A 13,490-nucleotide genomic window follows, 5' to 3' on the forward strand; every position below is an offset into this window, starting at 1 on the left:
ATAATCTAAATTTAATTTAGAGCATCATGTTTGGGTTAATGTTCTAACCTAGTCTAAGTTACCCCAACATTAAGAAATTCTTCAAATAAAAATTGATGAAATAATAAAATAATATCAGTCGTATACCGAAGTAGATATATTGGAATAATTATGAAACGCTGGAAGCCAGCGGACAAAAACCGATCGCATCTGGCAGAGTGTCAAAAATATCGGGTCCCAGGAAAAGCCTACAAATTGCACGCAATCCCTGAATTATACAAGGCTCCGTACACGCGAAGTTCTGTAGCTACATAATTCAGTTATCATAAGCTATGCCGGTTAACTTATTGCCACCGCCAGATGTCTAAAATTGCGGTACGCGCGTGTATATTTCTGCGTTACGTTACGAGGGCTACCCGCTTAATAAAACAACTGGTGTACTGCAAATAAAATCATTGTTTCCTCCGTAGTTCGCGTCCACGGGCTTAATTGCAGATGCGAATTTAAGCTTAATCAGCGTGCAGTAACCTTGCGGTCGTTCCCTTACAGATATCTTTGTCCCGTCGAGATACGGTGTCCTGCGGCAGCTGCCGAGTGAACTAATCATGTAGATTCTTCTGCATCGTGTTTTTTATTTAAGGGAACTCGAGTTCAAATGCGAGCTGTAATTTTTTCTGGTTTGCGAAGTTAAGGGTATTGTACGTGTCATACGGGGAAATTGCCACGTGTTACAACACTACGTATTTTATGGTTACGTATTACGTCGTCACGCAATCACCGTGCGTTCAAATAACAGTTGGAACGTTGAGTTTACGGGACGTTGCAATTACAGTACGTTGAAAATACGTATGTAACACGCTGCTCTGTTAGATTTACAGCATCCAACAATTAAGGTAAGATGAAAGTATTCGAAGACAAAATGAAATCAAGTTTCATTTGAAATAAAGTCACACTTCAAATTTTCTTGAATCTCAAATATTTTGACATTCAATTCATTTATTCCCAGGTTTATGAACGACGCTTTACTCCAAGAAGAACTCTCAAATATATTTACTTCATTCAAAAATTTGAAATAATTCCCAACTCTGCTACAATGTCGACCTTACAAGTTGCTATAAAGCATGTAATAATACAACGTACATTTAGCCATATATGTGAACATACATGTAGTAAAATAACAAGTGTATGTCCATCCCGTAAATTAACGTGATCAATCAAATACAGAAGCAACGTTCTCGATAAAACATGTCATTTCTGAACAACGTTAACGTGTTATCGTCACAACAATTATTCCAATTCGCTCAAAGTTTGTCCTGCTCGTGGGTCAAGCCGTTAACATCAAAACTAGATCCTCGATACATACGTGATGCTTCGAGAACACTGTTAAACTGATTCCTCAAGCGAGTTCATGCAAAACGGGGATCTGATGCAATTTACACTGGCTGTTCGAAACTTGTACGCAAATGTTTCGGAATAATCTGCACGCCTGTATGGTGCACTGTATCCGATCTAACTTACCGTTCCACTTACGACTACTATTCTGACACTCTCTGGAGGAACTTGTCTCGTCTTTGTTCCTTGAACATTTATCCTCTTTACTTCTGTATTCTTTCTAATCATTGTAAAAAATTTTTCAAACTCGGTAACATAAAATGAAATTTATTTTTAAAAGATGATATACATTCATACATAAGCTACGTTTGCATAATGAGGAACATTAGTATAAAATAAGATTGTACGTAACAATTTGGAATAATTAGTCTGACGAATGAAGTGTTTCTGGAAAAGGTGATGTTTGAAAGAGTTCACTCGTTGAAAGGTTGATCAGTCAAGTAATAAATAAGAGACAAATATAAACCCTTTTGTCACATTCATCATAATTCTTCCTTTATAGGAAGAATCCTTCCTTCGATAAAATTCGGTCGACGTTGAAACGAAATACACAGAAGGAACAATTAAATTCATAGACTAATCTCCCAAGTCATCCTAGAATTGATCCCGCATTGACACGTTCCTATCCCTTTATTCCCCCAACGCAGTGGTAATTTTTTCTCGGTCCAAACGTCACGGGAAACGAATTCCCGCTAATTGCCAGTTTATTGGTCGGTCGAAAGAACGAACGACGAATTATTTGAGCCCGCTGTACCTGGCGGGCTGGCTAGCTGTGCAGCGATCGTTATCCGGTCTGTCGGTATTGATTTCGTTAATACCTGTGTGACCACGCCGTGAAACAACCGGGGTCGTCTCATTAAGCCAGCCGGTCATTTTAATCTCTCCACTTTTATCCGGAACCTCTAACCTTCCGTTCTAACTTCTCTCGAGAATGCGAAACGTTATTGGCAAGGACGACGACGCGTCTATTCGAGTTACACACAGTCCGGCCTGGTTTAATCTCATTTGGCCCGGTACTCGTTGCAAGGATCATCCAGGAACACACGCTGGTCTCGTTGCAGCCCCGTCTTTCACGATCGTTCCCGGCGTTGAATATTCCACGGGAACAAATACGCCGTGAAACAGGTGCTGTCTGGAAAAGATGAGCGCAGACGTGTTAGCGTAATGGAGTTGATCGCGACGCCACGAATTACGGGGAAATGATACGTTGCTCCACTTTTCATACCTCTTCGATTTCCCTGGTCTTTAGAATTCCTATTTACCCATAAATTACGTTATCCCTATTATTCACATTATTTACACTATTATCCGCATGTGTTACATTGACTGTTATTTCCACATGTGTTACATTGCATTAATTATTATTTATAATATTTATCGTTATATTGGCAGTGTTTAGATTTTCATAAGTTACATTGCCCATTTAACACACGTGTTACGTTGTACAGTCAGGTTGACGTCATGCGTTAAACTCGTATTCCACGCGTTATGTCGTATGTACACCCACGACTTGCATTGCCACGCGTTATTTTTCCACATCGAGTCGTGTGGTTGGATATTGCATTGTCACGCGTTCTATTACCATGCGTCGTATTCCCACGCACTACTTTCTCGTGTTCTTTCGCTGCGCGTTGTATCGCCAGGTGTTGCACTGTCACGGGTTATATTACCATGCGTTACTTTCTCACGTGTCCCTGTATGGCCATTAACTGTATAGTCACGTTATGTTGTACGCGTTACTTCTCCACACATGTTACAGCACTGTGATTAGACGTTATACTGCTACGCGTTGTTTAACCTTGAATGTATGGTTAAAGCTATATAAATAATATACATATACAGTATGAATAATATACCTCACAATAAAATCGATACAATCATGAATAAAATAATAGAGATATTGGACAATAGAGAATTATGCGGGACTTATATCAGTGAAATAATTTCCATAGGAAGTATAAATAATGTTTGAACGTACGGGAGCTTTAATTAAGCATCATTAACGGTCCTTAATTCGCAAAAGTATAATTAACGAGGGAAGTCGAGCGAATGATCGGGAAATCTCGGCGCGGCAAAGTGGGATAGATACAACAAACGGATAAATCGATTACGTTAATCCGAAGCTATCGAGCTGAAAGAGGGTTTATCTGTATCGATTTCGGTCTCCGCCGGTGGAGAACGCACACGCGTATAAATAATACCGCGCACATTAACAATCGTTAATAACATACGTGCCTCTGAAAGCCACATATGGGGAGAAGGGTAGTAACCATGGGACGCAAATATTAATGATCGGTCCCCAATGAACTAGGAATACATAATGCCTATTTGCATGACACCCCCGCCATCACGGCAAGCTTAGTTAATCATTCGCACGCTCTGATGTTTGCCGAATCGGCGCTGCTTGCACACGGCCTCCCACAAATCGCTTGGACCGCCGTTAATAAATCGATGATCATTCATTAATTTATGTTTTCGTTAACGAATCGAATTACGACGTTCAGACGTTAATTACATACTTTGTACATTTTATTAATCTTTAACATGTTAGGTTAGATTTTATGTTTCTGTTGAAGAGTCGAATTAGAACGTGTAGACCTTAATGAGATACTCTGTGAATTTTATAAATCATTAACAAGTTAGGTTAGGTTTTATGTCTCTGTTGAAGAGTAAAATTAGAACGTGCAGACGTTAATGAGATTCTCTGTGAATTTTATAAATCTCTAACAAGTTAGGTTAGGTTTTATGTTTATGTTAGAGAATCGAATTGGAACGTGCAGACGTTAATGAGATACTCTGTGAATTTTATAAATCTCTAACATGTTAGGTTAGGTTTTATGTTTCTGTTAAAGAGTCGAATTAGAACGTGCAGACTTTAATGAGATACTCTGTGAATTTTATAAATCATTAACATGTTAGGTTAGGTTTTCTGTTTCTGTTAAAGAATCGAATTATAACTTTCAGACCAATTAATGAGGTAGTCTGTAAATTGTAAAAATCTCGAATATTCTTAAATCCCTGCTTTCCATATAAATATTTGAAGTTCTCTCTCGTTTCGAGCGAGCAAATCGCAAACAAAGGATGGAATATTTCGACCATTAACACGAAATTAACCGGTAACGATATTTTTGTTGTTGTTTCCCGCAAACGCCAGTCGACCCGAACGCTATCCGAAACATAAATTAATATCGAATTAATATTTAATATGGAATGACGTCAGTAAATGCTTGAATTGCGCGCAAACATATTCTTGTTTACCCCGCTCGAATTAAACTAAAAATAAACAGCATTGAGATATATGATACCGGCATCCGGACCAGTGTTCATCACATTTTTATTTCAGAACGTTATACGATCGTCTGTGGTAATTCGCACAAAGAGAACAATAGCCGAAGATTAATCGCATTCGAGCACTGTTTCCTTGCGAAAAATTTAGCATTACAAGGAACAAATTTTTGTTGAAGAATTTACAATCGTTAGTTTGATCCTCTGACGCGAAAATATTTTCGTAATTTATACGCAGTCATAACAGCTTTCGAAATAAACGGGATATTTACACGGAAACGATTGATACGCTTTCGAATAACAAGTATGGTAACTCGAATACCTGAAATCGCCAAGTGGCGTGTCGCACACGTGTAATGGCTATCGAGCGAAAAAAAGTAATCGCACGCTTTTCAATTATCGTCACAAAGGAAACAACGTTGAACAATGCCGACGAGAGGAAAACGCGTCTGTCACACGTTTCGCTTCGTCGTTGAAAAATTCATAAACGTTTTACTTAACAATTATTTGGACAACGCGTGGACGACTGCGCCCCCAACGACCACGGTAATTGCTTTATTTATTCCGTCGATGGAGGAACGCTGGGGCCCTCCCTTCTCGTAAGTGTAGAATTTTAATTGGCCTATCAGCCATCCAATTAATTCCGTCCGAAAGTACGAAAGGTTCGCGCAGTCAACGATCATTATCGATCACCTCTAAACGATGCTGGAAAATTTGCGACTTGATTCATGCAATTTTAATTATTTCTGTAAGAACACGCATTTACATTCGATTTGAAAGTGTTCAATTTTAGTATCCAAACTCATCAATTTTTATATTACTAATCTTCTATATTTCTAAATTGATGAACTTCGTTGGAACATGCAACATAACCTCTTATGAATATGAAGTAATAAAAGTTCATATATAATATACATGTTACATGTATCTCTATTACGTGTAGGTAACACATGTGTATAAACTTATGCTAATAGATGTGTGTAATACATGTGTAGAGACTTATACTGATACATATATGTAATACATGTGTATAGATTTATACTAATACATGTGTGTAATACATGTGTATAGATTTATATTAATACATGTATGTAATACATGTGTGTAGACTTATACTAATACATATATGTAATACATGTGTATAGATTTATATTAATACATGTATGTAATACATGTGTATAGATTTATATTAATACATGTATGTAATACATGTGTATAGACTTATACCAATACACATATGTAATACATGTGTATAGATTTATATTAATACATGTATGTAATACATGTGTATAGATTTATATTAATACATGTATATAATACATGTATATAGACTTATACTAATACATGTGTGTACTACATATGTATAGACATATACTAACACATGTGTATAAACTTTTACTAATACACATATGTAATGAATCTGTATAGATTTATACTAATACATATATGTAATACACATGTATAGACTTATACTAATACAGAAGTAGCAAACATAGTGTAATAAAATTGCAATTAAGTAACGGATTTCTTTGAAACAAGACTCGAGTCGAAAGAAATTGGAATAAGAAGGCAGCAAATGGAAGTGGAAGCAGTGTTTCCATTCAGCGGGCTGACGAATTAATTAGGAAATTCAGCGTTTCATAACTTACGATCGGACAGAACTCGAACAGTGGAAAGGTCTTCAGGTTTCCTCGAGTGCCTATTGAACCACCACCGCGGCCAGCACTCCTCAAACACTTCAAACCCAAGAGGCAATATCTCGTAATTGAACTATCATAATGGCGTGCTCGATGGACCTGCAAAGAAACGTTTCGGAATTAAAACACTTTCAACTGTATTGCCGGCTTTGCGAAAGATTGTACGAGTTTCTCTGAATTTTCATATCGGTCATAAGATACTTGATAACCTATTTGCTTATATCTCTGTGGACCCTCCTGCAAACTTTCTGTACGTAACTTCTATACAAATTCTGTACTGAATTAATTAGAGTGATAAAAATGTGAAGGGAGGATTATGTTTAATTATTAAATTAAAATACCTTTTGTGTGTTCGAGGAAATTAATAAAAAAAGGAATTTAACATTTGAGAAAAATAGGGAAAAAAGGGTTACGTTGATAATGGAACAATTAAATTGTACAAGTTTTACGAAATTTCGTACACGCGGTATTGTGAAGGGAGGTATTGTCTGATTTCCGAAAATCCCGTCCCGTTGGATGAATGGGTTTCGTCGTAATTTAAATTCCATGATTTTCGGTTGCAGCATCAAAGAACCTCTCGTTAACGCTTTCTCTCGCTAATTAAATCTGGCACGGCCGATGCAGCAGGCTGCAATTGGATTTCGATCGCAGACGCGTAAGAATTACACGCAGCGGCTCCTGTCTGTCGCGAATAACAATGTGTCGTTACGATTAATTACCTGGATTCAGTTCATTACGGCGCCACCGTGTTTCGAATATGCCTTAATTAATGCAATTTACTAGTCGGAATTCGCGGGGGTGCCTGAGGGAAACGGATTGAAGTGGTCGGCAGGAAAGAAGTTTCACCCAATTATGATTTAATTCAATCGTTCATCAGTATTTCTTTCATTTTCTCCGTAATAGAAAAAAGGAAATAGCAGCCTATTGGATTCACGATCAATTTTATTAATTAAAACAAACGGAGGGAAACGAGTTTTTTATCTTCGAATAATTATGATAATCGACTTCTTTAGTTGCTGCATAATTTCGAGAAAATATATCTTTTATTGAATGAGGAGTAGGAGAGATAACTCGCATAACAATATAAGGATAAGTAACTTTATAATCCTGGTGCTATTCATATTATTTTACTATACTAACTTAACCAGACTTCTCTTTCTTTTTCTTACAAAACTTGATCAAGATCTCATCGATGACTTACGAAATTAATTAATTCAACACAGGTGGAACTGAAGAGATTTTGCAACTTTTACAAAACTATGTCTCACTCGAGATTAGAAAATTATCGAAAATGCAGGAAGGTAAGATATTCGTTATGGAAGCATCTGGCCGGAAACTGCGTCTCTCCTCGGGTCGCTGATTGGCGCGCGTTACACCTGTGCCATCATCGTGTGCATGTGCACACGTAATATTTAACGGGAGCGTTGGTCCTCGTGCCTACGACAATGGGGCTCGGCAAACAGCTTTTCACGCTGGTTTCCTCTTGCTCGGGACACATTAAGCGCACGCGTGTAAATTTCGTGTACACCTGATTGTTCGCGTGTTAACGGGCCGTCGTGTGTTCTATATACACGTAACCTGGCGGGAATCGAGCGGAACGTATGTACGTAGCCGACGTGCATTCATGACAATCGCGTAGTTTCGGTTAATCGGGATTATATTCGAAGATGTAACGGCTGACGTGACGAGCCAAGCGGAACTGGGAAGACGCCTTCCACGTGTCTGCAGCGGACGTTGAATTTACGCGTTTCTTCCTGTTCGCATTGTTGCCAGATCCGTTACCTACTGCTTTGTCTGCGAAAGCTTTACGGTCGGATGTTGAATTTAAAAAATGTGATTGTTACTCGGGTTTGAATTTAGAATGATTTTGTTAGGAGTTCTGTTAAGGGTTTTGTTAGGTTAGGAGATAAAGTCTGGTTAATGAAGTCCATCGACATTATTATACTGTTTCTTTGGTGGTTGTACTACTTTGGTAGCTGTCCTTTACTGCTTGTCTGACTATAGTCTGGTTCTACTTGTCTGACTACAATCTGGTTCTACTTGTCTGACTATTAGCACTGCACTACTTGTCTGCCTACTATCACTATTCTACTTGTCTGACCACTTACATTGCACTACTTGTCTGACTACAATCTGGTTCTACTTGTCTGACCATTAGCACTGCACTATTTGTCTGCCTACTGTCACTATTCTACTTGTCTGACCACTTACATTGCACTACTTGTCTGACTACAATCTGGTTCTACTTGTCTGACCATTGGCACTGCACTACTTGTCTTCCTGCTGTCTCTATACTACTTGTCTGACCACTAACATTGTACTACTTGTCTTACTACAATCTGGTTCTACTTGTCTGACCATTAGCACTGCACTACTTGTCTTCCTACTGTCACTATTCTACTTGCCTTACCACTAACATTGCACTACTTGTCTGACTACAATCTGGTTCTACTTGTCTGACCATTAGCACTGCACTACTTGTCCGACCATTATCACTGTACTGTCTGTCTGCCTACTGTAACTATTCTACTTGTCTGACCACTAACATTGCACTACTTGTCTGACTACAAACTAGTTCTACTTGTCTGACCATTAGCACTGCACTACTTGTCTTACCATTAGCATTGCTCTACTTGCCTTCCTATTGTCATTATACTACTTGTCTTACTACTAACACTGTACTACTTGTCTGGCTACTAACACTTTACTATTTGTCTGAATACTATCACTATACTACTTGTCTGACCAGTAACAATGCACAGCATACATGAATAATATAATTGATCCTCTTGTTTGAATATTATCATTGTACCACTTGTTTAATCCCTGTCATTGTTCCACTTGTCTGACCATTAGCACTGTACTACTTGTTTGGTTAATATGATTAATATGTCATTGTCATTTATGTAACAATTTACATTAACAATTTTAGTTTAATCATATCTGTTCAGGGAATTAAAATATAAATTATTTTGCATACAGAAATACTTCAATTGTTGTAATTTTTTAATCGGTTTTCGTGCAATCAGATTACAATTTTTCGTTTCAAAGCAGAAGCTTTTTGATCGTTTTATTATAAAATCAGGTCAATGTTGAAATAAAAAAGAGATCTCTGTAAAAGAATAAAAATTCGTATAAAATGTATGGTAAATATTCCTCTTTAATTGCCAAAGATCCATATTTAAACGATAAAAGTCGAAAAGGTGAAAGGTTTGCGTTTGACGCGTTTCGCTGAAATTTTCCCGGTGGGATAAAACCGAATAATAATTAACAATGGTCGAAGTTGAAGTATTCATTAGAGACAAAAAGTGGTCTTCCTCGGTTTTCGATCGAGTTTCCTTCGAAAAACTTTTTAATTCTTTTACTCGCAGGACCCCGGCGAGGATTTTCAAAAGAGTTTTCTTGAACTCCGTAATGAGACAGCCGCCACAGAAACCGGGTCACTTTGAGCTGGTATCCTTTGAAAAATTCAGCTCATTCAAGAAGCCACTCGTTCTTTTCCTTCTCGCTGAGCGCTGTTTTTACTTCACTCGTATAATTTCCCGACAACGAAGGACCGCGTCCTTTATTTTCCCGGTAATTGATCTACCGGAACGAGGCGACGGTACCGGAAACGATAAAATTTTCTTAATCAGACCGAATGTTACGTTACGCGAATACAAAGTGGAAAAAGGGAACAGCTGTACGCTCGTGTAAATAACGAACGAAAATGTAGTTTATGTTACGTAACGAAGACCCAGTTTCGTGTTCCCAGGTTGGGAATGGAAACGAGACAGAGATGGAAGAAAAACAAAAGGGAGGAGAACGGACAGGGTAGGAAGAGTTGGGAAGACAGAGGGGTAGTAGTACGTACAGCTTCCGGAATATTTCCTATTGAAACAAAGAACCGGAATACAATTTCCTAGCGACGTCTCTGAAAACGGTATAATGACTTTAGAATCGGAAGGGGACGCGTTCCCGCGAAACTTCCCATCGTTCAAGCTTCGTTCCGGGTTTTATCATTGCGAAACAGCTTCTTCAACCTCGATAATTGTCCCTGCAATTACAAGCTTTAGAAGCTACGTAATTTTGGGCTCGGTTACAACCGTTGCGGACCATTGGCGTAACTCTTCTCGTAATTAAAACCTTGCTAAAAATATCAGACTTTTGTACGAGAAGTATTCCGCTGCAAATTATCAAGTTTACAAATAAACACAAGTGGTAACCAGATAGTCTACTAGTTACCAGATAAACGCTACTGGTCATTCGATACCCTGCTGGTAATCCGATAGCCTACTGGTCACCAGATAAACACTACTGGTCATCAGATACCCTACTGGTCACTCGATACCTTACTGGTCACCCGATACCCTACTAGTAATCCGATATCCTACTGGTTACTAGATACCCTACTAGTCACCAGATAAACATTAGTGGTCATCGGATACCCTGCTGGTTACCCGATACCCTACTGGTAATCCGATAGCCTACTGGTCACCAGATACTCTACTAGTCAACAGATAAACACTACTGGTCATCGGATACCTTACTGGTCACTCGATACCCTACTGGTCATCCGATACCCTACTGGTAATCTGATAGTCTACTGGTCACCAGATACTCTACTAGTCAACAGATAAACACTACTGGTCATCCGATACCCTACTGGTCACCCGATACCCTACTGGTCACCCGATACCCTACTGGTAATCCGATACCCTACTGGTCACTCGATACCCTACTAGTAATCCGATAGCCTACTGGTTACTAGATACCCTACTAGTCACCAGTTAAACATTACTGGTCACCCGATACCCTACTGGTCACCCGATACCCTACTAGTCACCAGATAAACACTACTGGTCATCCGATACCCTGCTGGTCACCCGATACCCTACTAGTCACCAGATAATCTCTACAGTTAACCAGATAGCCTACTAGTCACCAGAACTACTAGAACTTTCAGAATGTTTCAGATCTATTAGAACACAAATGTCCAATTCCTCTAACATTTCTGAGTCTTATCATAGTTTTAGTATAAAATGTGTTACCAGTATTTAATATTTGTATTAATAGTTTACGTTCCTGAATAGTTTCTTGCAACGAGTGGTCTGTTCCTCGTTACGCCAATGCCGCAGACAGATAAGCTTTCTTTCTCTTCTCTCAGTCCCGGTATGGTCGGAAATTATGCAACGAATAATGAAATTCATCGATCGAAAGGTAATTTTACGATACTATGCCACGTTGCACTCCGTGTTGCCCGGATACGACGCGAAAATAGATATTATTTATCGGGTCTACCGTCGCTAATTGCAGCGGTATTTTATGCAGAAACCGAAGCGCATTCGAAATTACGGAGAGGATCGGCTTTACGACGCGTTATTTAACTTGCTGTTCGATTTAATTGTCTCTCCACGGGAAATCTTCGGATACAGAATAAAATGACAACAACTCTTCTGGACATTCGCTGTCTGTTATATTAAGCATCGTGATTGTACCGCGACGTTATTTTGTAGTTTATAATTCAAATGCATTTTAAAGGAAAGATATTTGCTTTTAATTGCGTGTATAATTGGATGGCTCGCTTGCTGAATTTAGATTAACTGTTTTTATTAATGGTTGGGTGATATTGAATAATGAAGTTGTTTGTAATTAATTGTTTAAGAACTTTTATTGTTTGATTGCTGTTTAATGCTACTTATCCCATCATTGTCGTTCTTCTAATGTTACTCATTCTACTTGTCTGACCACTGTTGCTATACTATTTGATACATTGAAGTCTGGTTTATGAAGTCCATTGACATCATTGTACTATTTGTTTGGAGATTGTGCTACTTCCATAGCTGTCCTTTACTACTTGTCTGACTATAGTCTGGTTCTACTTGTCTGACCATTAGCACTGCACTACCTCTCTTCCCATTGTCGCTATTCTACTTGTCTGACCACTTACATTGCACTACTTGTCTGACTACAATCTGGTTCTACTTGTCTGACCATTAACGCTTCACTACTTGTCTGCCTACTGTCACTATTCTACTTGCCTTACCACTAACATTGCACTACTTGTCTGACTACAATCTGGTTCTACTTGTCTGACCATTAACGCTGCACTACTTGTCTTACCATTAGCATTGCACTACTTGTCTTCCTACTGTCACCATACTACTTGATTGCCTACTGTCATTATACTACTTGTCTTACGACAAACATTGCACTACTTGTCTGACTACAATCTGGTTCTACTTATCTGACCATTAACGCTGCACTACTTGTCTTACCATTAGCATTGCACTACTTGTCTTCCTACTGTCACCATACTACTTGATTGCCTACTGTCATTATACCACTTGTCTTACGACAAACATTGCACTACTTGTCTTACTACAATCTGGTTCTACTTGTCTGACCATTAGCACGGCACTAGTTGTCTTACTATTAGCATTGCTCTACTTGTCTTCCTATTGTCATTATACTACTTGTCTGACTACTAACACTGTACTACTTGTCTGGCTACTAACACTTTACTATTTGTCTGAGTACTATCACTATACTACTTGTCTGACAAATATAGCAATACTACTTGTCTGACCAGTAACAATGCACAGCATACATGAATAATATAATTGATCCTCTTGTCTGAATATTATCATTGTACCACTTGTTTAATCCCTGTCATTGTTCCACTTGTCTAATCACTATCACTGTATTACTTGTTTGATTAACATGATTGTATCACTTGTTTGATCACTGTCATTGTACTACTTGTTAGATTAATATGATTGTTCCACTTGTCTTATCACTATCACTGTACTACTTGTTTGATTAATATGGTTGTATCACTTGTTTGATTACTGTCATTGTACTACTTGTTAGATTAAAATGATTGTACCACTTGTCTGATCATTATCACTGAACTACTTGATTGCACAATAAGTTTGAAGGAAAAGAATTTGGAAGTTCATAATGAAACAGGTTGTTAAATAGTTCATCAGCTGCATCGTCCTGAATATTTCATAATCAAGAGTTGTTTGGTTGCAACGAATACACTGAGCTTTCAAGCATCATCGAACTTTAATATCTCTGAATATTTCAGAAGTTCGTACGTTTTTAGTCGACATCGTTGTAAAACAATATTCGAAGACCTGTTCATTTCCCAGG

The 13,490-nt window shown here is 38.3% G+C and overlaps 1 long non-coding RNA gene across 1 annotated transcript in view; it reads right to left on the reverse strand.

The window, feature by feature from the left end:
- Window positions 1-1,709: 1,709 nt before the first annotated feature.
- LOC143263995 (uncharacterized) overlaps window positions 1,710-13,490 on the reverse strand; it is a 66,371-nt gene continuing 54,590 nt past the window's right edge. Inside the window, exons 2-3 of the long non-coding RNA XR_013037323.1 lie at window positions 6,306-6,452; window positions 1,710-2,503 (exon numbers count right to left, since the gene is read on the reverse strand). This is a non-coding gene — a long non-coding RNA (uncharacterized LOC143263995). The remainder of the gene's footprint in view (window positions 2,504-6,305; window positions 6,453-13,490) is intronic.

This window comes from Megachile rotundata, chromosome 2 (assembly GCF_050947335.1).
Source record: "Megachile rotundata isolate GNS110a chromosome 2, iyMegRotu1, whole genome shotgun sequence".
Taxonomy (NCBI): domain Eukaryota; kingdom Metazoa; phylum Arthropoda; class Insecta; order Hymenoptera; family Megachilidae; genus Megachile; species Megachile rotundata.